Source organism: Protopterus annectens, chromosome 9.part0, assembly GCF_019279795.1.
Source record: "Protopterus annectens isolate FY-2018-M chromosome 9.part0, PAN1.0, whole genome shotgun sequence".
NCBI lineage: Eukaryota > Metazoa > Chordata > Ceratodontiformes > Protopteridae > Protopterus > Protopterus annectens.
In genome coordinates this window covers 613603985-613630383 of record NC_056743.1, presented here as the reverse complement: position 1 = coordinate 613630383, position 26399 = coordinate 613603985, and positions in this window count along the sequence as shown.

Sequence of the window (26399 nt, the reverse complement as noted above, 5' to 3'; positions counted from 1 at the left end):
TGGTGCACACTCCATTGGTTAACACGAACTTGATGACCAAAGGAATAGATATGAATCACAAGGAAACCTCGGAAATTGAGGTTAGCAATGGTAGTAAAATTGCCATCCATTCCTTCTCAGGTTTTAAAGTATATAATTTCACCGGGGTGTACATTACGCAGGAATTTTTCTCTTTGTTCAGCAAGGGAATGAAATTTATACCTTCAGCTAGATTCAACGTATTTGATGTTATAAAGGAAGTGAAGTTATATTGTCGTAGGCTACAGTTAGCACTTCAGTTTAATAGTGTCACAAGTGAAGGTTTACCGAAAAAATTAGTTAGAAAAAGTGCATATATCCCAGTTACTAACGTACAGGTGAGCAATTATGAACGTATGGTATGTAAGGATATTTACAATTTGTATGGGAACATACGGAGAGATCCATGGTGTGGCACACTTTTCATTGATAACCTTACGAAGGGTAAGAGATTATGTTTGGACCAGGTGGTTGCGAATAGCGAAATTAGGATAATGAAACCGGACAAAGGGGGAGGTTTAGTGATATTTGATACCAATGTTTATTGCTAAGCTATTCAAGACATCCTTTTTAATTTTGGCAATTATGAAGTGACATCTATTAACCAGATTAATATAGGATATCACAGAATTGACTTGATTATTGAGGAATTTTTATTAGACAGTCGTATTACGAATGAAGAATACGACTTTATTAGAACAGAGCATCCAGTGATGTCCAAAATTGTTGGTATCCCTAAAATCCATAAAAATATAGAACCCCCCCCCCTTTAGACCCATTATATCCGGCTCAAAATCCAAAACATTCAATATAGGGGTCGCTATTGACCATTGGTGCAAACATGTATACCACAATGTTCCACACTTAACTAAAGACTCATGGGACTATTTGAGTAAGTTAAAACATGATATATGGTCACCTAATCTAATTTTTTTGACCATAGATGTTCAGGAACTGTTTTCATGTATCCCCAACACAACAGGTCTTGAATATTTTGAAAACAGTTTGAGGAAGCATTCCAATCTCACATGGGATAGAACATGTCTAATTCTTGACATGATGAGACTAGTTCTCTCACATAATTACATAGAATTTCAGGGAGAATACTTTAAACAAATTCGAGGAGTGGCAATGGGGGCCTCTTGTGCCCCCATCTTTGCGAATCTTGTCATGCTTGAATGGGAGGAAACATATGTCTTGTCTAGTGTATATTCTAAATATATTGCCTTATATACACGTTTTTTAGATGATCTTTTCATCTTATGGAAGGGACCTGTAGAAGATATACCTAGTTTTATATCTTATTTAAATAATACCACAAGTTTTCTCAAATTTACTTATAAAGTGGAGAGACTAGGGATATCATATTTGGATACTTTCATTAGTAACACCAATGAAGGATTCCAATCAAAAATCTATAGGAAATCCACTTTTTCCAATGATTATATCCAATTTGGCAGTTGCCACCCTCCACACATCTTTAGAAACGTGCTCAAGGGACAATGCATTCGGGTTGCCCGAATGTGTTCTGCAAGACATGATATGGAAGATCAGATGAGGATAGTAGCTGGGATGTTTCTGGCTAGAGGGTACCCTGAGGGTATGGTGGAAGATGTTACCAACTATGTGATGAGATCATGGGGGAATAAATTTCTCCCGTTATTAGGAAGCACATTTGTTGGAAACAACACCCCAAAGGAAGGTATGAGAAACAACAAGAATGTGTGTGTTATTGTGTTCAACCCATATTCTAATTTGGTTAAAGAGATTTTAAAGAGGCATTGGGATGTTTTTTCAAGTATAGATGACATCGCTACGGTGCTAGGTGACCATCCAGTTAGTGTATTTAAAACCTCTTTTAACTTAAAAAGAATTATTGAAGGTGGAAAGAAAAAAAGGTGGTATGAACACTAAAGATGAACATACTAGGACATGTGGCAGGTGCAAGTACTGTCAGTATATTAATGTCAATAGAATTACGAAATTGGCCTATAGCAACAGAACCATATGTTATGGTAAAAAAGGAAATTGCAATACTATGCGGGTGGTGTATTTAGCTTCTTGTTCTGGGTGTCAAGCTTATTATATTGGTAAGACGGAAAGGAAGCTAAAAACCCGTATATATGAGCATTTATATAAAATTAAAAAAGCTGACATGAAAAATGCACTTAGTAAGCACATTAGTGAGAAATTACCCCAACATGGATTTACTTTTAAAATCATTGACCAAATTGGGGTAAGTGAACATGGGGGTAATTGGAAGGTAGGACTGTCATGTTTAGAAACAAAATGGCAGATTCTGTGTGATGCCACTTCTTGGCCAGGTTTAAATGACAGTATTAGTATAAAACCCTTTCTACTTTTGGATAGGGGTTGAATACATATAGCACTGTAAAATGCCTTTCTATGCCCTTGTATGAGTTGTTTCTTAGAGTTTATAGCTTACAGTTTATAGCTTACTGTACTAGAATTGTAAGTAAAATTATTGTATTCAGAAGTGTTGGATGAACCTCACTAGCATGACACTTTGATCTGTTTAGGAAGTTTTACTTAGCTTATTTAGGTTTTATTTAGTGATATATTTCTTTTTTGTAGTGTACCATTTTTTGTTATATAAATGTAGTAGGGTCTAATGTATTTTATATGATATATTTATATATTTTTATATACAAGTTACTTTAGTATATTCAACAGAATCCTTAGAAAGATCAGTTAGTAAGAATATTTTACTTAAATACAAGTGTTTTGTCTTTAAATCAAAATACACATTAATTGGTTTTTTGGCGCCAAATCTGCTATAAAATGCAGTTTATTCTGTGTACTCATTGGTTCTGAAGAAGTCTACCTTTTGTGGATGAAAGCGCTAAACCTGTGATCGTATTAAACCTGTGTTTTTTAGAACGTGGAGTGGATTATTGGAAGTTCCTGCTTTATTGCTATTTACTATCTGCACTTTACCATTTTTTAACAACTTGTACCTTGGTGGAAGGTAGTTTTCCAGCACTGCCTGCTCGAGCTACAGTGATCTAGGTGGGCTTTTTGGTGTTTTGGCAATATAAAACATTAACTGTTGTCCAGTCCTACCTATTACCATTGTTTGTCTAATTTCTCCTTTAAAATTGTATTACATCTTCCTCATTGTGTCAACACCTCTCCTGTCAGTCTTGTATGTTTGTTAGTGGACCTTGCTACCTACTCTAACGTTCTTACTTTCCTCTTATCTCCCTTACTACCTTCCCCAACTCACCTTCTTTTCATATACATGAATAGGCACCTATTGCAAAAAAAAAAAAAGAAAAAAATCCTCTTTCTCCACCTCCATCCTAAGGTTGGGGAAAGTGTTTCACCCACTAGCCTAGCCTTACTCATGTGTTTTAACTCTAAACTTAACTCTAACCCTGCCCTAACCTCAAATCCACACATGATGTTACTAAAAACTTTTGCTAATGGTACCACTACTCATATGATGCATGATATATATTTTTTTTAGTGGGAGAGAGGTATTTAACATTTTGTGGTTCTCTTTTGGCAGCATTTAGTGCTTTGTGCACTCCTTTTTTGTGTTCTATGATTTAGGTTCTCTCTCTCTTTTACCTTTAGTGACAAATCCTGTGACTGTGTGTGTGTGTGTGTGTGTGTGTGTGTGTGTGTGTGTGTGTGTGTGTGTGTGTGTGTGTAGGGGAGAGTTCTGAATGCATGTGTGTATGCATGAGTGTAGGAGGATGCATTTACCAAAATGATGCATGGGCCTCTGTGGAGAACACCACTGCCATCCAGTCTGATAAGTCCAGTGTTTGCTAGTGCTGGATTCAGAGAGACACTAATCATTGCAATGATGGGGTCTTTCTCACTGTAAAGTCCAACTGAATAAGGCGAGAACTAAAAAGTTTATTACCAAACAGCCCAAATCATAAACAGCAGATGGACTGCATAAAAATGCAGCACAATCCAAATCCAGACCGGTTTTGACCACAAAGCCTTCCTCAGTGAATACATGAAACGTGAATTAAAACCATTATATAGTCATCTGATCTCCATTTTTCCATCATGATTGACTAATTATAAATGTTACTGAGAAAAAACACTCAGTCAGGCACACTTGTCACCAGGTAGGTCCAAGTAATCCACAAACTACCAAGGTAAAAAAACAAATTATTTAATGTTCCAGTACACCAAACAGATTTAGTGCTTTCATTCCATAAGGGAACTTCATCAGAATCTGGTTGGTGTACTGGAACATTAAATAAGTCATTTTTTACCTTGGTAGTTTGTGGATTACTTGGACCTTCCTGGTGACCAGTGTGCCTGACTGAGTGTTTTGTCAGTTATTTGTGCTTTGTACACTCAGTTATTTCCCACCTTTTTGCTTCTTGGTAATTATAAATGTTCATTTAGACCTGGTGGAAATAAACTACCCAGTCTAATAGTCCAAATGTTTTCCTTTTGATTTAATATATTATGCCAACCCACTTCGTTTCTCCTGTCCCAACAACCTTGTCAGTAATAATAAACATGAATTGTGCAGTAGGATGTTTGATGGAATGTTTATAAAGTGCATTAGACATCTGTTTGTTCGTGACGTCACTTAAAAGTTCTGAGATTCGCATTCTTAGGGGGACAATGAGGTTTGTCCCACATAAAAGTCAGAGGAGGTACATGTAGCTAAGTAAATTACCCAATCTGTACTACAATTTGCCAAAATATGGATATCATACACTTTGGGTGTATTTTTACTAGTAAAGTGTTTAACTTTTGCTACATATTTACAGAAAGAGCAGTGGACACAAGAAACACAACCCACCAATGCCCCCCCCCATCAATCGTAAACTGTTGTAAATGCCCCTTATGATTTTTACTTTTATGTTTATAATGATTAAAAAAAACCTGCCCAGTTTTTGCCCCTACAAAATGAAAAGAGGAATCTGGGTGTTAGTATATCGCACAATTTGTCATCTGAAAGCAAAATATTCTAATGTCTTTGTATTAAAGCAATAAATTCACTTGTGTTATGATCATAACTGGTAATAAGTGTGATGGCCTTGTTGTGAGTCATCTGGTTTCTTTGCTGATATATTAACAAACATGATCTATCTTGACTAGATGCCCACTGACTAATTTGAATGATAAGGTCCTTATTATACCCACAAATCACAAAATCTACTGATACGTCTCTTTGTTGAGATTCAAATGTTTGATCAGAATAACAAATTCTACGAATACGTAGAAATTGAGATTTAGGGATATCACGGTGATGTCTGTAATGTACATAATATTTGCTTTGTCTCACTATCTAATACTGAAATACAACTATTGAACAAGGGATTGAACTTCATGCCTGTTTTTTGTGTCTGAAGATGTTTTTGCTAATGATATCATTTCATTCTATAGACTATTACATCTTAGATTATTTTTTTGGAAACAACAATTCTGAATTGAAATCTGACAGATTTCAGGTATCATATGTCCAGCTTTAAACCCTCTATGAATAAACATGTTGTTACCTTCCAGCAATGCGTCCTCAAGGATTTACATTTCAAGGAGTCAGGTATAGGTTTTTTAAGAAACAACTTAGCTAAATCAAAAGTCCAAGCTTTGACTGACCTTCATAATAATAAGAATCCAGTTATTGTTCCTGCTGACAAAGGAGGCGCTATCATTGTAATGGATTGGTCTATGTACCTCAAGGAAGCCCAAAGACAACTATCTGATGGCAGATTTTATACTAAAATGTCAATAGATCCTACTTATAAATTTATGGAAGATATTGATTAATTTCTTCAGTTGGCTTTGGATTAGGGTATTATCAGTCAGGGTGTTGTTTTCCATTTAACCATATGTGACCCCTTACCACAATATTTATACCTTCTGCCTAGGATACATAAGGATCTGTTCAGACCACCAGGTAGGTCCATTGTTTCTGGCAATGGATCTCTTACTGAACCATTGTCAGCTTTTCTTACTAAATATCTTAAGCTATTGTTACAGGAGGTTAGGACTAGAATCCAGGACACTACAGAGACTTTGAACATTTTATCAAATATGCAGTTGGAACTGAGATGGATCATGTGTACTTTAGATGTCATGGCATTATATACTAATATACCACACTGGGCAGGATTGATGGCCTTAGTGGAACTATATAGTCCTGGGTTCAGTACTTTCCTCTTGTGTCTTATAGAACATGTATTAACCAAAAATGTTTTTTATTTCAATGGTAAATGTCATTGGCAAATGACGGGTACAGCAATGGGTGCCTCCTTTACACCCATTTATGCTGACCTTTTTACAGGCTACCTGGAAGAGCGGATAATATACGATGTTAGTTATAATTTATTTCTGGACGAGACTAACATTTGGCGTAGGTATTTGGATGATTGCTGGATGGTGTGGAGATCAGACATTACTTATTTAACCAAGTTTGTTCAATATTTGAATGACAGTAAGTGGGGTATTCATTTCACTGTACATTATGATGTTCACAAGATTTCTTTTTTGGATGTTCAGATTACATATAATGATGATGGCACTCTGGACAGCAATGCGTGCTGTAAGCACCCACAGTTTTCAATACTTTATCACATGGCGCCAGCTATCATATGAAACATGTTATCCGTAATATCCCTAAATCTCAAATTCTACATATTCATAGAATTTGTTCTTCTGATCAAACATTTGAATCTCAACAAAGGGACTTAATCAGTAGATTTTGGGATTACAGGTATAATAAGGACCATATCAGTCAAATTAATCAGTGGGCATCTAGTCAGGATAGGTCATGTTTGTTAACATATCAACAAAGAAACCAGATGACTCACAACAAGGCCATCAGACTTATTATCAGTTATGGCTGTAACACAAGTGAATTTATTGATGGCCTTTAAAGGCAGGAGCCCAGTCAAATATATATATTTTCAGATAATTATACCAGTAGTATTTCTTGAAAATTTTATAAATAAATGCTGAACTGTTTTGGAGACCTAAAGCTTTACATATTAATAGCAAAAATATCCCATAACAGCTAATATTCTGTGGAAGGACCTTCTTAAAATGTTATAGTAAAAGTCACATTTCTGTTTAAGTGCAGGACTGTCCAAGTTAACTTTTTTAAGCAATTGCATAAATCTTAGGCATATAATGCAAGTTTGACAAAGATCATTTGATGAACTGGCATATGACCAAACATAATTTCCTTATAACTGTTGCAGCTTATTAAATAAATGCTGTCACAGTAGCAGTTGGCAGCCTCCAACTTGCAGCTAAGTATAAAATTTGTATACCGATGAAAGGAAATACTTTATGGCTGGTTTTATGGTTACGTGGCTTTTAATGTTATTGAACAAAATGGACACTGCATACTCATAATTTTTTAAAGAAGTAGCCTCTGAGCTATGGACCAAAAAAAAATGCTAACTTAATAGCAATAGATCTTTCTGCCAGCAGTGTGACAATCTTGGTACCATAGAGATGACTACATCTATTTAATAAACACTAAAACACTACCTTGCTAACTCTCCCTCCTGCTGTTGTCACCACCCTACCTAATATAATTCTTCCCCTACCAATGGTCTACATCAGTTTCTACTCTCCTTTCTGCTATGTCTGAACAAAATGGACACTGCATACTCATAATTTTTTAAGGAAGTAGCCTCTGAGCTATGGACCAAAAAAAATGCTAACTTAACAGCAATGGATCTTTCTGCCAGCAGTGTGACAATCTTGCTACCATAGAGATGACTACATCTATTTAATAAACACTAAAACACTACCTTGCTAACTCTCCCTCCTGCTATTGTCACCACCCTACCTAATATAATTCTTACCCTACCAATGGTCTACATCAGTTTCTACTCTCCTTTCTGCTATGTTACCTTTATAATAACAAGTGCGGTCGTACCTTTAGCTGTGCCTCTGACCAACACTATACTTAATCTCATATTTAGCTGTGCCTCTGACTAACACTATACTTAATCTCATATTTAGCTGTGCCTCTGACCAACACTATACTTAATCTCATATTTAGCTGTGCCTCTGACCAACACTATACTTAATCTCATATTTAGCTGTGTCTCTGACTAACACTATACTTAATCTCATATTTAGCTGTGCCTCTGACCAACACTATACTTAATCTCATATTTAGCTGTGCCTCTGACCAACACTATACTTAATCTCATATTTAGCTGTGCCTCTGACCAGCACTATATTTAATCTCATATTTAGCTGTGCCTCTGACCAACACTATACTTAAATCACTTATTTTTTCTCCCACTTAAGTACTAAGCATCCCTGTTCTCCTCTCTCCTGTTATAACTGTCTTCCTCACACTCTGGAGTCTTCTTATGTATTTCCTCCCCAACCCCTCCACTTAACCCTTCTATTTAATTGCTGCTTCTTCATCTCTTCCAGCTTGGTTCAATCATTATGATGTACTGGAGGATTAATTTTTTTTTTTTTTTTGAAAATCTGCATTTGTGTTCTATCTATTCTTTTACTCGTTGGTTAACTTCCATTTGGCAAAAATGTATGTAATTATGTTTTCATATTACCTAAATGAAACTGTTGTTGTTAGTGTTATGGATATATTGTATGTGGAGCTTTTTTCCTTGGGTCTCCACTGAAAATGGGCCACCAGCCCAGTTGGACTAACCCAGTTAACAAAAGACAAATAAATAAATAAATAAATAAATAAATAAATAAATAAATAAATAAAACTTGACAACTACATTTGGTAGCTTTCGGTTTCTGAACCAGTCAGATCCTGCAAAAATTCTAATGTCATTGAGAATGTTGTTATAGCATCTATGCTTTGCATGTTTATTAAGTGAAATTTGCTTTGAATTTTGACATTCAAAATGAAGTACCTGGTTCATCTGCTTTAGGCAAACTGGAAATGGGCACAATGTTAGCAACAAACTTACTGTTTGCATTGAGTTTTGAATGATATTCTATTCCCACCGGCTCCGAATTTCATACCTGCTGGCCTCTGTTCTGGAAATAACTGATAATTTAAGACATGGTACTAATGATCAAATTTTTGCATGACCAAACCAGCAATAAGCATTCGACTGTAGAAACAGGAAAACATGCAAAAGGTCATGGATTTTATAAGCTTCCTTCAGGAAGATAGAAAGATTTATTTTTGTAGTTTGTATTCTTAATCATGCAGTAAAAAAACATGTCATTTAATTATGCGCATCATCTTGGTGTGAATAAGCAATCCTCACATAGGCTGGTTTGTACCAATACAGAATACTCTTAAATGGATTTATTATCAGTACAGAACAGAGATAAAGGAGAAGTTAACTGACTCTACCTATACTGTTTTCATTAAGATATTCATTATTAAGTAATACACTATGGCACAAAGTGGGCAGTTCATATGTTTTTCATAGAGTGGCAGTGTCTGATCACAACAATGCATCCTGAGTGATCAAACTACAGCCCTCTTTACCCACTCCCACTAAAGGTGAAAATCTGTGTTAATCGCAACCCTTACACAATACTTTTATACAGTAACCCTATAGTTAAAAAAATTACGCTTTTTTAAGCTGCCCTTTGCATGCACACATCAATGAACATGGTGATATATCCACAGTGTACTGACTAACTGCAGTTTCTACCACTATAATTATGCCTCTAGGATGATGAAGAGATTGCTGCTTACATGATGTGTTTGTTTAGGTGTGTAGTTAGTTAGTTAGTTAATCAGTTATCTGGCTTGCTATGCTAGCCTGTTCTCTTTTCTATGTGCTTTTTAGCACTATATTAAATGTATTTGCTTGCCACAGTCTGCTGGTCTGAACTTTTGTAAACTGTCTTGATAAGCTAGCCCGCAGACCGTTCTCACTCATGTTCTGTGATAGCTACAAATTCCATCATAGAATTGCATTTGTTAGAGATAACATGGTACTAGCAGGCAGAGCCAGATCCAGCAAGACAGTCGCCTAGGGCCCACTGGCTGGGAGGGGGGCCTTACTAGCTAGAAGGTGCCCAGTGGACCGCAAAAATGTTAGTTTATTTTAAGAGTGTTTTCTTTAACACTGCCCTTTACATCAGCACTCAGTTGCATGCACCTGTTGCATCTGTGTGCGATCATCGCACAGACCTGTGTTTATGTCTTCTTTTCTACATTCTGTGTGCTCAGAATCTGATTACAAGATGTTCCTGAGCTACAGACCGCGGATGGACATGTAGGAGGTGTGTGCACTGCTGATTACAGATGGAGAAGTACAAGTAAGAGGTAGATGTGTGTGTAAGATGCCCTAATTAGGGATAGCAGATGGAAGTGGTAATTTGCTCAGGCTCAAACCCTGCACCTTAGTTACAGGAAGCGAGCTTGAATCCTCTACCATATGAAGCTGCTAAAAAATAAGTTTTCAAGCACATTTTCAAGGAACTGAGTTTCAGGTGCATTTTAAAAGAAATTGAATTTTAGATGCATTTTACAGGAACTGTGAGCTTCAAGGAAAGAAAAGATTATGGCTGCTCATGTTAATTCTGTTTACAATGTACAGCTGTTTTGTTTTACCAATAGTATCACTATTGTGCTACAATGTTAAAAAGCATTGTTAGCAGCACAATAGGTAGCATATTTGCTTTTGATGCAGAAGGCTGTGGGTTCTACTTTCACAGCATGTAGATGGATTGCTTATACTGTGTTGCACTTTAAGGGGGGGTATGCTGCATTCCAAAGTATGTTCTCCTTGGGAAGAGATGCTTAGTAACTATGAACATGTTATCAGTTTGCCATCTGTTCCTTATTGCAATATTATCACCTTACCATTTTTTAATGTAACATAGGCAATTTATTCTTCAAGGGCAGCAGGCAATGAATCGTCTGAAAGATGAAATACTGAAATATAAAATTATTAGCTAGCATCAACCTCTTCATTATTTAGAGATCTCTTTAATGTGGAATTATTCAGATGACTTTTACTTCTGCAGAGAGTGTGCATCTTCTTCCAGCTGATCCCATTAGAGGTCACCACAGTGAATCATTAGTACAGAGAATAAGTGGCAGTAGAGTTTTACAGTGTCCACTTGCCAGCCCAATGCCCAACCTTCCCCAGGAGGCACACATACAAACACCTAGGGCCAATTTAGAGTGTCAAATCCACCTGCAGCATGTCATGGGAATGTAGAAGGAAACCAGAATACCTGGAGGAAACCCATGCAAACACAGTGAGAACATGCAGACTCCACACAGAAGGCACATCAGCTGAGAATTAAAAAAGAGAACCTTTTGCTGTGAGGTGACAATGTTAACTGCTGCACCGCTGCACCACTGCACCGCCCATCTGCAGGGCTTGTGGATATTAACTGATATTGGCGGACTGTAATGACAGAAGATGAAGTGTACTTTATGGTTGAAATGTTCTGAACTGGGATGTTTTGTCATTATTGGTTAATACATTTTGTTTTATTGTTTACTGGAAAAATGTTCAAAACTATAAATTTAAAACACACTCTAGCAAGTGGTTCACAGGTAGGTACTAGGCTATTGGCCCTAGGGCCTATATAAGCCTAGCCAAAAATGTACCCTGGCTTTCGCCACCCAAGAAAATTATTTTCCTGTGCCCCTGTCGAAAAGCGCCACAGAAGTGATCCCTGGGGTGAATTTCCTATTTCCTATCCAATCATCAAGATTTTTCTTGAAGAGTGCTAATGAGGAGCTCTGCTTGACATAGATAGGTAGTCTGTTCCAGAGTATGGGAAGTCTCTGGGACAGGAATCTATCCCTCCAGCATGTTCTGTTTATTGTGGTGACAAGGTTTAGGTCACTAGAGTGTGTAGCTCGGAGGGATTGGGATTTCTTTAAGTGGAGCATGTCCAACAGCTCTGGGTTTGACATAGCTTTGTATGCTAGGCAGAGATCGCCTCTGAGTAGGCGATATATGATGGAGTAAAGCTGGAGTTTTTTGAGACAGTCTGCATAGGGCATCTGTTTGAGGCCAATAATCCTCTTTGTGAGGTATTTCTATGGCCTTTCCAGTTGTTGTAGATGTCTTGTGAGGTACATACCAAAAGGGATGTTGTACTCTATAATGGGTTTAATGAGTGGTGAGTAGAGGGGAACAATGACCTCTTTTTTTCTGGATGAGAAACCTTTTGTGATGAGGTGAGCCATGTAGAAGGATTTCCTGACCACTGTGGCGATGTGATTATCAAAGGAGAGACTACTGTCCACCTGTGTCCCAAGGTCTCTTATCACATTTTCGGCATTAAGTAGACTACCAGCTATGTGGTAGTTCATGGGTACAGAGTTTTTACTAAAGGGGATGACAATACACTTTTTGGCATTGAGCTTCAGGCCATGGCTTTGACACCAGGCATCTGTCTCAGTGAGGCCCTTTTGTAGTATGTCCACATCGTTATGAGTTTCGATTATGGCTCCTAGTTTGCAGTCATCTGCAAACTTTGTTAGCCAAAGACCTTCTGTGTTAGCCTGTACTTCAGAGAAGTAGATACCAAACAGGAGGGGACCCAGGACTGAACCCTGTTGTACTCCACTTGTCATTGGTCTGAAGTTGGATTTGGAGTCTGCTACTTTCACAGTGTGCATTCTGTCCATGAGCCAGTTGGCAACCCATATTGTGACATAGGAATTTATACCTAGTTCCATGATGATACATTCCATGGCCTTGCAGACCAGGCTTGTCAGGCTAATGGGGCGGTAGTTCCCGGGGTCCGTCGTGGCTCCTCCTTTGTGGAGTGGGATAACCATAGTGGTGTGCCATTCAGTGGGCACAAAGCCTGATGTGAGGCTATGATTGAACATGGTACTTAGGTAGGGTGCCAGTTCATTCTGTAGTTCATGTAGAATGCAGCCTGGGATATTGTCTGGTCCAATGGATGTTGTGTTCTTGGCTTTGGAGTGTGTGTTTTTTACCTGTGCAGCCATGATTACAGGAATTCTGCATTCTTCCAGTATAGAGATGGGCCCTCTAGGGGGTGAGAGGGGGGTAAAGTTAGCACTGAAACTGTCTGCCAGGATGTTGGCAGCATCAGTTGGTTCTGTATATTTAGTGCCATTGTGCTGTAACTCAGAGCAGATCTGAGTGTAGCCATTGAGATTCTTGACATAACTATAGAATGCTTTGCGGTTGGCTTTAGAGTCAGTGGCAATTTTGTTTTGTTAACTAGTTTTGGAGGATTTTATGAGGGATCTCAGCTTCTTACTGAGGTTGACCAGGGAGTTCCTCCAGTCATAGGATTTTACTCTTTTTTCTAACAGTTTCTTTCTTCTGTTGTAGAGTTTGTTTATGGAAGAGGACCACCAGATTGGCTTCCTTTTTTTGGAGGATAGCATCTTGGTTCTGTTAGGGATAGCATGATCCATACACTTGTGTAAGTGCTTATAAAGTGCATTTGTGTAGGATTCAGCAGTCATACCTCTATTGTCTGTCTGCATGGGTGTCATGAAGTTTTCCACTTCTGTCTTAAGAAGTGTAAAGTTGGCTTTGGAGAAGTTTTTTATGGTGATTTCCCTAATTGGGGGTGGGGGCAGGATGTGGATGTCTAGGGTGATTAGCTCGTGGTCAGTTCTGACCAACAAGGAATTGACCTCTGGTGTGGAACACCGGTTGCCCATGTTAGTAATGACCAGGTCTAGGATATTGCTGCTCCTGGTGGAGGTGTGAATAAGTTGATCCAAGGCGTCGGAATTTATGAATTCCAGAAAACGTTGAGCAAAAGAGTTGGTACATGAGTAGTTTTTCCAGTTAATGGTGGGGTAGTTGGTCCTGTATTATACATGGACCATAATTTAATACAATCAGGAAGGTGAATCAAAGAACTTGTGCATGTTTGCATGGTCCTAAAATATGTGAAAAGGGCCTATGATTTGAAAACTGCCCAAAGGTAAACGTTATCCATCACTGGATAGATGTATTTTCTTTGAATGTGTGTTTCAATGCTGTTTGAATGAATGTAAGTTTAAAGGGCATAGAAGTTTTAATACTAAGTCTGTTTTCATCGTGAGACTACTTTGCTTTGTTTACCAAATGTCTGTTAGTGTTTGCACTACAAATTTTGAAATAAAAGTTTTAAATTAAACCCAAATATCTGTAATTGTTGTAGAAATAAAGCAGAAAATGGTATGCACACTGAGAGGTTAGAAGAGTGTTTATGGTAACTGGGGAGAAATAGCCTTGTAATGGGACACTGGAATGGCTGTGGTGTGGGGGGGGGGCTGTGTATTGGAGTATCCAGTACCCTGCCTAGGGCCCCATTTGACCATGATCTGGCTCTGGTGACAGGTGATACAAGCAGAAATATATAGACAAAACATGATGCAGCACTACATGAAATATCATCAATTAATTATATTAACAGATTAGCACTAGCATCTTGCCATGGTAACATAAATAATAAGCATACTGTGTAGAAGAACATGAGGAGTCAAGTGTGATTTATCATGTGGTTTGTCATATGTATTGCTGCTTGGTGTCAGGTTTTCAGCTATTATCAAAACAAAAGAACTTGTAGTCATTCCTAAGAAATGTAATTAGCTGCTATTTAAAACTAGTAAATTCCCTGATTTTTTAGAATATTTTGAGGTAGTACTTCCAAGCGGCTGGTGCAATATTTTTGGAAGTTTTTCACCCACTGCTCTGGACAAATCTGGCCTTGAGATTAATATTCCATTTTCTGAATCTGAGTGAAGGAGCGAGTACCTGGTGTGCTCTGACATTGTCTGTGTTCTGCTGGTATATGCGTTATTTTTTGTTTGTATGTGAGACAGTTAAGCGGCAGTGTCCATAGCAGCTACTGGCAGCCAGTTTACTTTTGCAGTGAGTAGCAGTAACACTGTCTTGGGCCCCTAAGGGCATAAACCTGCATATTCTGTTTACTATGTCTTTGAAGATATGCAGTGGTTTGGGGTTGACTGCAGAGCAAATAATACTGAGCAGTGTTCTAATCCTGGCAACATCATCTGTCATGCCAGGCCTTTCCTGGTTTCTAAGGTATGCATATTTGAATGTTATGTTCTTGCCTTAACTGTTTGAGAGCTGCCATTGTGATGTTTTGTACATGTGAGATGAATGCTATTTGCTGATCAAGTGCTATTCCTGTGTATTTTTTGTTCTGTAACTATAGTTAAAGGTGAACCAAGGAGGTAATACTGATGGGGGGAGGGGGTGACTACATTTTCTGGTTCCTGCCAAATGTGCAGTAGAAGCTTCTTTACAACTAATTTCAAGTAGAATTTCTGACAACCAGTTCTTTAATAAATGGAATACAGTGCATTTCCTGTTTTACTATGTCTTTTATACTAAGGGCCACGACAACCAGCCAGGCAACAGAGAGACAGAAAAAAGTGACTGTCTTTGGTAATTTTGAGTAACTACACTGAAATTCAGACAAGTATTCATTTTCTACCCCATTTATTCAGTATGATCTTCATTTATTCTTCTCATTTCAGTAAAAGAGAAAATCAAAAGTCACTAATCACTTCTGTATAACTCCATTTTATCTGTAATATATTGTTATGATCTGAGAAAGTATAGAGCTTACAACATGTAGTGCGACATTCTAAGTCAATGCTTCTTGATAAAATCTAATACTCATATGTCTCCATTTTTTAGTAAGAACTCTGTCAAAGCTAAAATTCAATGTAAGTAGTAAATAATGATATAGTGGCTTATTTCAAGTAATACTAGCTATTGGTGAACACTATCCACTTCAAAGTTTTTCACTCTTTGACTGTAGTTGCTAATTTAAAAAGTGACAAAGTTACCTTTGAAGAGCATGTAACAGTTAATGTTGGTTTCTAATGTTACTGTGTATTTAATTGAATGGATTCCATAACTTGAGTAAAATACAAGAGTTATCAAGCCCCGAGTCTCAGTCTGTGCCATTTTTACCACCCAATTTGTGATTGGAGTATTCACATTTTTTCTGCTTTAAACTTAAAATTAACAGAAAACTCTTCTTTCTCACATAACTTCCCAGTCAGATAAAAGGTTTCAAGACTATTTGTGAACACAATGACTATGCAAAGTGTTCTTCTGCATTGTCACACCAGTTAAACGGCATAGTCAGTTAGAATGAAGCATAACTTTTCAAATCATGATTCTCTGTATATTAATATGTCAGCTGATACTAGTTATTATGTCTATATGAAGGGAGTAGGAAGGTTTACCTTTATATCGTCAATCCCAATATGGGCAAAACAGCTTCTGCAAATACCGAAGTGCGAACATCTCCAATGTCGAATTCTACATAAGCGAATGGCAAAACTTTGCCCCTTTTGACCCATGGTAGCACTGGTGTGGAGATGTGGCGTGGCCGGAAATGTCGAAATTCAACATAATTTCGACATTTAAAAATGTTTGCGGTTTTGGTTTGCTTAAATGGTTCGATTAAGTGGCCAGTTGATCATTTGTGATCAACGATATAAAGGTAAACCAGTAGGAATCAGTAATAATCATTCTTTATGGCCTTAGGGTTTGCTTCTACTGCCATACAAACAGATTTTTGTGGGTGGGGGAGGTAACACAAACTGGGTACTTGCAAAGGGTTACAAATAAGTAAAGCTGTTGAAATATTCTGCCCTGCTGATCTAACTGTAGCACTTGGGTGAACATTCTGCAAAGCTTGCACCTGCACCATTGGTTGCTTTTTTTTTTTTTTAAAGAGTAAGTCAAAACAGTAGATATGATATGGCAAGATTACAACAAAAGAAAAACACAAGCGTGTACAATAACTAAAGAATCCAAGTGGCGTACAAGACACGCTAACGCCAATGAGTGAAAAAGTCAACTGCTACACCGCCAGGCTATGAATCAGCCAAAATGTTTGAACAGAGCTGTTCCGTAAGCACAAATTCCAAACTATTGTAAAATAAAACCGTTGTTTATTGCATAAAAATGTCAATCCAAGTTAAGCGCTTTCACACACTAGATCGTGTGCTTCATCAGAACAATACTAACTAAATCTTGCACTCCTTAAATACATAACTTGGCACCAAAAACATTTAGAAATATTTGAAAAAAATTTTTTGAAAAAAATTTTTTAAAAGCCATATTACCACACAATATCTGCTAACAAATTCATTAACATTCATCCTAAGATGTGTACATATGTTTATCTAAATATATTTTAAAATTGCACTTTTAAAATTACACAATTAAAATTGCTTTGTATACTCCTAATGTATGTACTCAGCTATGTATATATGTTTTTGCAAGACACTGCCTACATATAATTCTAAATTGATTGTTAAACAGATTACCTAACAACTCATTGTGATGTGTACACATATAAAACATCCCATTCCCTTTTAAAAACTGATGCTTACTTTGTAACCTTCACCTACACATTTATACTTTAATTATAAATATATATACATACTTCATGCATACCTATAATTCATAATAAATAATTCATAATAAATAATATATTTAAATAAATAAATAAATATATAGATAAATAGATATACCTAACTATGGACAGGATTGTATCTAACCTATTTCTAAAATATCCTATTTCAAAAATATCCTATTTCATAAATATTTTACTCATATTTCTAAAATGGGTTTAACTGATATATATTCATTTATACCTGGGTATGTGGTAGCATCTGTTATGATTTGCCAATAACATTCCCTAAATGCTAAAAGCCCCCTAATATTACCCCCTCTAGGACTGACCTTAATTACTTCCAGTATACAAAACCTAAACTGATGCTCAACTCCCTTGTTCATTATGTGTTTTGCTAGGGCATTTTTCTCATCTTTTTTCCTAATAGAATATGTATGTGCATATATCCGTTTCTTAAACTGCTGCTCAGTTTTTCCTATATAATAGGATGAACACGCTGTACAAGTTGCCAAATACACTAAATATTTAGTATTACAATTTCCCTTTTTTGTATGTATTTTTGTCTTATTGTAATTTGCCAATACTATCTCTTTCTCCTCCAAAATGTATTGGCATTGATTGCATGCACCACATTTTCTAGTACTACCCTTAATATTGGTCACATTTCCATTAGAATCTGTCTCCAAGAGGGATTTCAAATTCCTTCCCATTCTGTAAACGAAACTAGGTTTAATTCCTAATATACCCATCATCTCTTCACTGGTTAATAACATATGCCAATGTCTTTTGATTATTTCTTCTATCCTGTTGCTATATAAACCAAATTCTATAACACAGGACCTACCATAGAATTTAGGACTCTCTCTTTTAACAATAACTTCTTTATTTGTTAAGTTATTTTGATACCAAGTCCCTAACAAAGGTAAGTATTTTTTCCCCCATTCACTTATGACCTCACAAAGATTACAACAAAATAACAGCACACCTTCGGTTACTTGAGTTGTGAGAAAGAGTTGAGGACTTAAGTAACTCTTTGTCACATTGACACATGTCATATTTATTTTTATACATGAACAATTTTGAAAGTTAATCAAAAAGTAAGTTCAGAATGCTTGAAAAGGTATATGAATAGTCCGATATGATAAACATAAAATGGTATATTAGCATAGAAAATCCACATGTGAGTATACATTGTCTTCTGGAGTAAGATTTGCATTGATCTGGAACAGTAAAGTAAATGACTGTATCCTCCTAGTACTCATATGTTGCAAAAGTAATAGCCACCTAAAGTTAAAGATTAAGGCCAGGATTCATTAAACTCAATGTAGGCTCCATCTAGAGCTAACACTGAGTGTATCTGCAAATGTAATGGTGGTTAGTGTGCAGCAGTGTGCAATGATGTGAGATGTGGTGTGCCTACCCTAGGTTTTGTGGCTCACAACAGTATTGCTGGCCGTGAAACCTTGTAGGGAACACGGATATGAATTTTGTGTGAAGGAAGCACTTTACGGTCTGTGGATTTGTGCAGAATGCCATAATGATCACCAGGGCTGTTTCTTTGAGAAAGAAATAGGTACAAAGGTCATTAATAATCTGGGGCAATTAAGGATGACAAGTAGGGACCGTAACTGTCAACCTCTTGGCACAAGAAATCTGGGCAAAGCATGATATAATGTGGGGACAAAGGCACAAATATAGGGACACATTTTAAATACTGCTCATATAAATGTAGAAAGATGCTAGAATAATAGAATTTGTGTTAGCATGCATTGTCTGAAGGACATGAAGTCTGAAACTCAAATACATGTCATTATTTAGCCACTTTGATCATCAGGGCTGTCTCTTAGAGCAATAAATAGGGATAAAAGACATAAATAATGTGGAGGCAATTAAGGATGACAATTAGGGATCATAGCTCTCAAACTCTTGGCACAAGAAATCTGGACAACGCATGCCATAATGTGGGGACAAAGGCACAAATATAGGGATGCATTTTAAATATTGCTCTTGTAAATGTAGAAAGTTGCTAGAATAACAAAATTTGTGTTAGCATGCATTGTCTAAAGAAGATGAAGTCTGAAACTCTAAAGCATGCCATTATTTAGTCACTTTAATCCTCAGATCATACCAGTGATTTATCAGAGAAATCCATAACCTTTATGAGGAAAAAGCCAAAATTAAAAGGCAAAAGCTGGACATTCCATAAAACTCTGGACAGATGAAAGGTATGCTAGAGGCACACTTATTAAATATTGCTTTTATAAACTTAAAAAGTTGATAAAATGACAGGTTATGAATTCCCATGACTTGTCAGAAGGGTATGAAGTCTGAGACTCAAATGTCTGTCACTATTTTATAACTTCAATCAAACCTCCCAACCATATAAAATTACTTGATTTTACCGAGTTTGGGGGTCCAAATAATGGGGTGCCAAGATTCCCAAGTGGCACCCCTTCATTTCAGATTTTTTTCTTTGTTTTTTTATTATTTGCACTTTGTGAGCTGACATCATCATGTGCGTGATGATGTCAGCTCCGTCAGGGCTACCAGCCTGTTGGAATTGAGCTCAAAGGCTGTACAAATGCTTTGTGCTTTCTTTGCATCATGCACGAATTTCCAGCTCTGGTACACATGTTTTGCGAGCTGCAAAACGGTGTGCAAGTGAAACAGACTTGAAGTAAGGAAAACCATGTGTGTGTGTGTGTGTGTGTGTGTGTGTGTAAGTGAAACAGAGTTGAAGTAAGGAAAACTGTATGTGCGTGTGTGTGTGTGTGTGTGTGTGTGTGTGTGTGTGTGTGTGTGTCTGTTTGTGTGTGTGTGTGTGTGTGTATGCCCTCATTTTAATACATCTGGTGGCTAGAAGTACACAGGCTCAAACCCTGTACCTTGGGTACAAGGTAAAAAGAGCCTAAAGTCAATAGTCACCACCACTTGTAAATGTGTGCCTCATATTTTTGATCTGTTCCTCATAAAACCTTTGGTTTTCAGGATTTTTGTGGCAAATCACTACAGGGTTGAATTCATTAAATAATGACAGACATTTGAATTTCATACTTCATATTCTTCAGAAAGTACATGGTAACAGAAAACCTTTTATTCTAGCAATTTTCTAAGTTTACCAACACAAGGAAATGAAGTTCCAAAAAACCAAGTAAAAATAAAACTCCGTGTAGTCAGACCTCAGTACTTTAATGAAACGAACAAAATTCACAATCACAGATCTAGCGCTTTCGTCTGCCGAATGCAGACTTCTTCAGAATAATGAATGTGTGGTGCCAATGATTTTTATACAATTCAAATCAATTAATTAATCAATCAGTTACATAAATTCATTTAGAATTTAAAGCCATACCTATTATTTTCAAAATTACATTCCATATGTGGTATACAGTTTTTTTAAAACAGCAAGTCACAAATTGTGTTGGGGACCTAACTTAGTAAAGTGCTTTTGTGCCTTTTATTATTCAATAAATATTCATATACAAAAAAGTTAAAAAATATATATTCTAAGACAATATTGTAAAATTCATGTTGTGGTTTATGTGATATATATTCTACTTATTCCTAAAAGGTAGCTGATAATTAATATAATGTTGTTGAATAAAATAGTGAAATGAATGTAAACTATAATGACTTGTGATAAATATATCTAAAAATGTATATGTTATATATTAAAATATATAAAAACTAATTTAAAACTGTTTTATTATGAAAATAAAACAATGTTACTTAATACATGTTAAAAAAATGTTACATAATACAAGTTTTTAAAAAATGTTGTATATTTTGTTAGTGCATGTTTTTACAAATATTACCATGCTTTTTATGTTCGTAATAAGATCTTTATATGGTGTATGTTCAAATAAAAGCTAATATTTATACACTAGAGGCTTTATCTACTAAAATAGCCTTAATGTTTGTGTACTCATTAAGCCCAGGAGGGATGTTTGATTTTAGCCTCAGTTGCCATCTAATTTCTTTCTGAAGTAAGATGTTTTTAACATCACCTCCCCTTGGATCTGATTTAATGTGTTCCAAAATTCCAAACTTAAAATCAGTGAAACCTGCACATTCAACAGAATGTTTAAATAAAGCACTGGTCTCCTTTCTCTTTTTAATATTGTAAATGTGTTCATAATTCTTTCTCTGAGGGACCTCTCGGTCTTCCCCACATAGAAAGAAGGACATTTGGAACACGTGGCTAGATACACTAACCTCTTGCTTCGACAATTGCCCTTGCAAAAGGCAATTTTGCTTTTTAAACCATTCTCCAATTTTAATTCAACAGTTTGGTTAATATACATACATTGTCGACACCTACCACATCTTTTAGTACCTTCCTTAAGGTCAGGTTTTTTATTTTCCATTTCAAAAAATCTTTTGAAGTTTGTAGCTGTCTTGTATATAAATGTTGGTTTTTTTCCAACTGTCTGATACATCTCTTTATTGGTCTTAAAAATAGACCAATTATTTTTAATAATATTAATAAAACAGTCAGAAAATCCATTATACTCCACAATACAGGCACCCGTATAATCCTTTAAATTATCTGCCTTTTTCTCGTTGGGAGTAAATTTGTTGCCTAATAAAGGTGTATATTTGGTACCCCATCCTTTATATACTTGTTCCAGTGTCTCACCAACTAGTTGTTTGGGATAACCCCTTTCCAAGAATTTTTCCATTAAAAATGAAAATTCTTTTTGTAAATCTTGATGTTGGGAGGTCATTCTGGCTATTCTGACAGCCTGTCCTTTAATAATGCTTTTCTTTTGATGTAGGGGGTGTTGACTGTTGAAATGTAAATAACTGTTACACCATGTATTTTTACGAAAAATGTTTGATTTAAAACCAGTGGTCACTTTACTCAAAGTTATATCTAGATAGTTTATACTATTATATTCAATTTCATGGGTGAAGGACAAGAAAGTAGTCGTTTGATTAATGTATATCATAAATTCATTTAAGTCCTCTGTGGTGTCATCCTCCCATAATATAAAAATGTCATCCAGGAAACGAAGATATATTTTTATATTTTTCTGGTAAGGGCTCTTAAAAATGTGTTCTTCCTCCCATTCAAGAAGAACCAAATTTGCATATATGGGGGCACAAGCTGCCCCCATAGCCACACCTGTGGTCTGCTTATAATATTCCCCTTGAAAAGTAATAAAATTGTTATCTAAGACTATTTCAGTCAATTCTAATAACAATTTTTTCCTGTCCAGGTTTAATTTAGAATGTTTGTGAACACAGTTCTCAAAGTATTCAAACCCATGTTTCCTGGGTATGCAAGTAAACAATTCTTTAACATCAATGGTCACCATTTTAACTGTCTCTGACCATAATTTGTTTGTTATTTTACCTAAAAAATCCCAGGAATCTTGCACCAAATGTGTCTGTTTTTTGACAATATCTTTTAATTGTTGGTCAATAAAAACAGACAATGGTTGGGTTTTGGACTTTTTTGCTGAAACTATTGGGCGGAAGGGAGGTTTCAAAATGTTTTTGTGTATCTTTGGTATTGCAAATATTTGTGGTATATAGGGATGGGTTTGTTTCAAGAAATTGTATGTTTCTCTTCCAATTCTATTTTCAATGAAATATTCTTCTAACCAGCTGTCTATTCTTCTGTAGGCTATTTGTATTTCATTGTAGGACACAGTGGTATAGGTTTTTTCGTCCATCAATAATTCTGTTAAAACATTGTTATATGCTTCTTGATGGAAAATAACCATTCCACCGCCCTTATCGGGTTGCATAAATCTAAGATTTCTCTCTTTTCTTAGTTGTTCAAACAGGGTTAACTCTCTTTCATTTAGGTTGTTAATTTTGTTCAACCTTTTTGTTGTCTCAAATGTGTCGTAAATATCATTCATAACAATAGCCTCAAAAGTCCCGATCACAGGATGTAATGGAGGATTGTATATACTGCTTCTCCTGAGTACTTCTGAATGTTCAGATAATTCAGTAACAGGAGTGTTAACAGTTTTCTGTTGTTTGCAAGCAAATCTCAAATTTAGTTTTCGAAGGAATATTTTTAATTCCAATAGTATGTTTGCCAAATCCCCATGTGAGGTCTTGACAAACTTAAAACCCTTTGAAAATAGTTCAAAGTGTTCTTTTTCCACCTTTAGGTTAGTATAATTATGTATTTTGTAACCTTTATATGTTTGTGTAATACCATTTTCTTCAATAAGTATATCGTCTATCTCCCCCTCCTCCCTCTGGTTCTCCATGCAAAATCTGTCCCACTTGTTAGTTCCTGTGGTCCTGGATCCGAGGGGTTTCGTTGTTTGTTTGCTATTCTTTCCGATCTGCGGGGCCCTAAAAAAATATCAGTTTCTTCATGAAAAGAATCCAACTCATCCATATGACTACTTCTAGTTTGAAACCTTTCCTGAAAATCCTGAAATTCTACCCTTTTATTGCCTCCTGTGTTCTTATTGTACCCACTTGCAGACCTGGTAACATAGTTACCCTGATTTTTCCTAGCCTTCTGAAATGGTGGGGGATAACTATTTCCTTTCTTGTACTGTGCTCTATCCCTAGATAGTTTGCCTTGCTTCCTTATATAAACTTTCTCCATCTTAACTTCAACTCTCTTTAAAATGTTTTTATATAAATTATCATATTCTTCAAATAACAAGTCATTAATTATTTCATTCTGACATTCATTCACTTCATTAAAACGTTTTTTTAGCTTCACTTCATTATATTTAATCAGCTTAGACATTAAAGTAAAACCACAGTCATCAAAAAATGCTTGTAAATCATTTAAAACATTCTCGGTATATTGAATACCGAAAGGGTATTTATAAAACCTAAGTCCTTGTGGGACTATTTTATATACCAAACATTGATGTAAATAATTATTATCAATCTGTAGGCATTTGTATTTATACAGTGTCTTTTCAAAAAGAAACATTTTGTCTCTCAACGACATTTCAGATTCCCTGACAGCATTGTCCATTTTGTTTTGCGCTTCACCCCTTTGAGAATTGTCAAGTGTTTTATCAAATAAATATACTTTTTCTATGATATCTTTATAATTAGTAGCATAGCCGTCTTTCAACTGTCCCCCATTAACAACGTGAGTTTCCGCATTACCAGAGGTATGCGGATGCAATTGAACAGTACCTTTTTGTGCTTGTGCAGGTCTAGAAAGACGGTCGCCATTATTTCCTACACACAAGTCCTTTTTTGCAAATTTCGGATAAGGAATGGAACCATTTTCTTCCCTTTCTGACGAGTGCCCGTGGTTAAGCGCCTCTACTTCTCCTTCTACGGTCGTCCTCTTGCCACCATAACTCCAGGGATCCGAGCGTGGAGATGACGTCACCGGCTGCGCTGGAAGATGACCAACGGTGCAATTACTCGTTTTCTTCCTCACAACAGGTTCTTCTTGCGAAAACAGTTCTATGAGTTTGGTGAGATCTCCACGCAGTGTGGAGATCTCTTCTCTTAACCGGGTAACTTCTCTTTGGGTTTCGATCAAATTAATGCTGTCGTTGAAGGGAATATCCAACCCTACCATGGTGGAATCATTGAGTGTTTGTTCCATAATCACGGCACCTTATTAGACAAAGTTTTAAAGTTTTAAAGTCACAAAAATTCCGTACTGGGTCTGGAAATACTCGGAGAAGGTATACCAACACAAGGAAATGAAGTTCCAAAAAACCAAGTAAAAATAAAACTCCGTGTAGACAGACCTCAGTACTTTAATGAAACGAACAAAATTCACAATCACAGATCTAGCGCTTTCGTCTGCCGAATGCAGACTTCTTCAGAATAATGAATGTGTGGTGCCAATGATTTTTATACAATTCAAATCAATTAATTAATCAATCAGTTACATAAATTCATTTAGAATTTAAAGCCATACCTATTATTTTCAAAATTACATTCCATATGTGGTATACAGTTTTTTTAAAACAGCAAGTCACAAATTGTGTTGGGGACCTAACTTAGTAAAGTGCTTTTGTGCCTTTTATTATTCAATAAATATTCATATACAAAAAAGTTAAAAAATATATATTCTAAGACAATATTGTAAAATTCATGTTGTGGTTTATGTGATATATATTCTACTTATTCCTAAAAGGTAGCTGATAATTAATATAATGTTGTTGAATAAAATAGTGAAATGAATGTAAACTATAATGACTTGTGATAAATATATCTAAAAATGTATATGTTATATATTAAAATATATAAAAACTAATTTAAAACTGTTTTATTTGAAAATAAAACAATGTTACTTAATACATGTTAAAAAAATGTTACATAATACAAGTTTAAAAAATGTTGTATATTTTGTTAGTGCATGTTTTTACAAATATTACCATGCTTTTTATGTTCGTAATAAGATCTTTATATGGTGTATGTTCAAATAAAAGCTAATATTTATACACTAGAGGCTTTATCTACTAAAATAGCCTTAATGTTTGTGTACTCATTAAGCCCAGGAGGGATGTTTGATTTTAGCCTCAGTTGCCATCTAATTTCTTTCTGAAGTAAGATGTTTTTAACATCACCTCCCCTTGGATCTGATTTAATGTGTTCCAAAATTCCAAACTTAAAATCAGTGAAACCTGCACATTCAACAGAATGTTTAAATAAAGCACTGGTCTCCTTTCTCTTTTTAATATTGTAAATGTGTTCGTAAATTCTTTCTCTGAGGGACCTCTCGGTCTTCCCCACATAGAAAGAAGGACATTTGGAACACGTGGCTAGATACACTAACATCTTGCTTCGACAATTGCCCTTGCAAAAGGCAATTTTGCTTTTTAAACCATTCTCCAATTTTAATTCAACAGTTTGGTTAATATACATACATTGTCGACACCTACCACATCTTTTAGTACCTTCCTTAAGGTCAGGTTTTTTATTTTCCATTTCAAAAAATCTTTTGAAGTTTGTAGCTGTCTTGTATATAAATGTTGGTTTTTTTCCAACTGTCTGATACATCTCTTTATTGGTCTTAAAAATAGACCAATTATTTTAATAATATTAATAAAACAGTCAGAAAATCCATTATACTCCACAATACAGGCACCCGT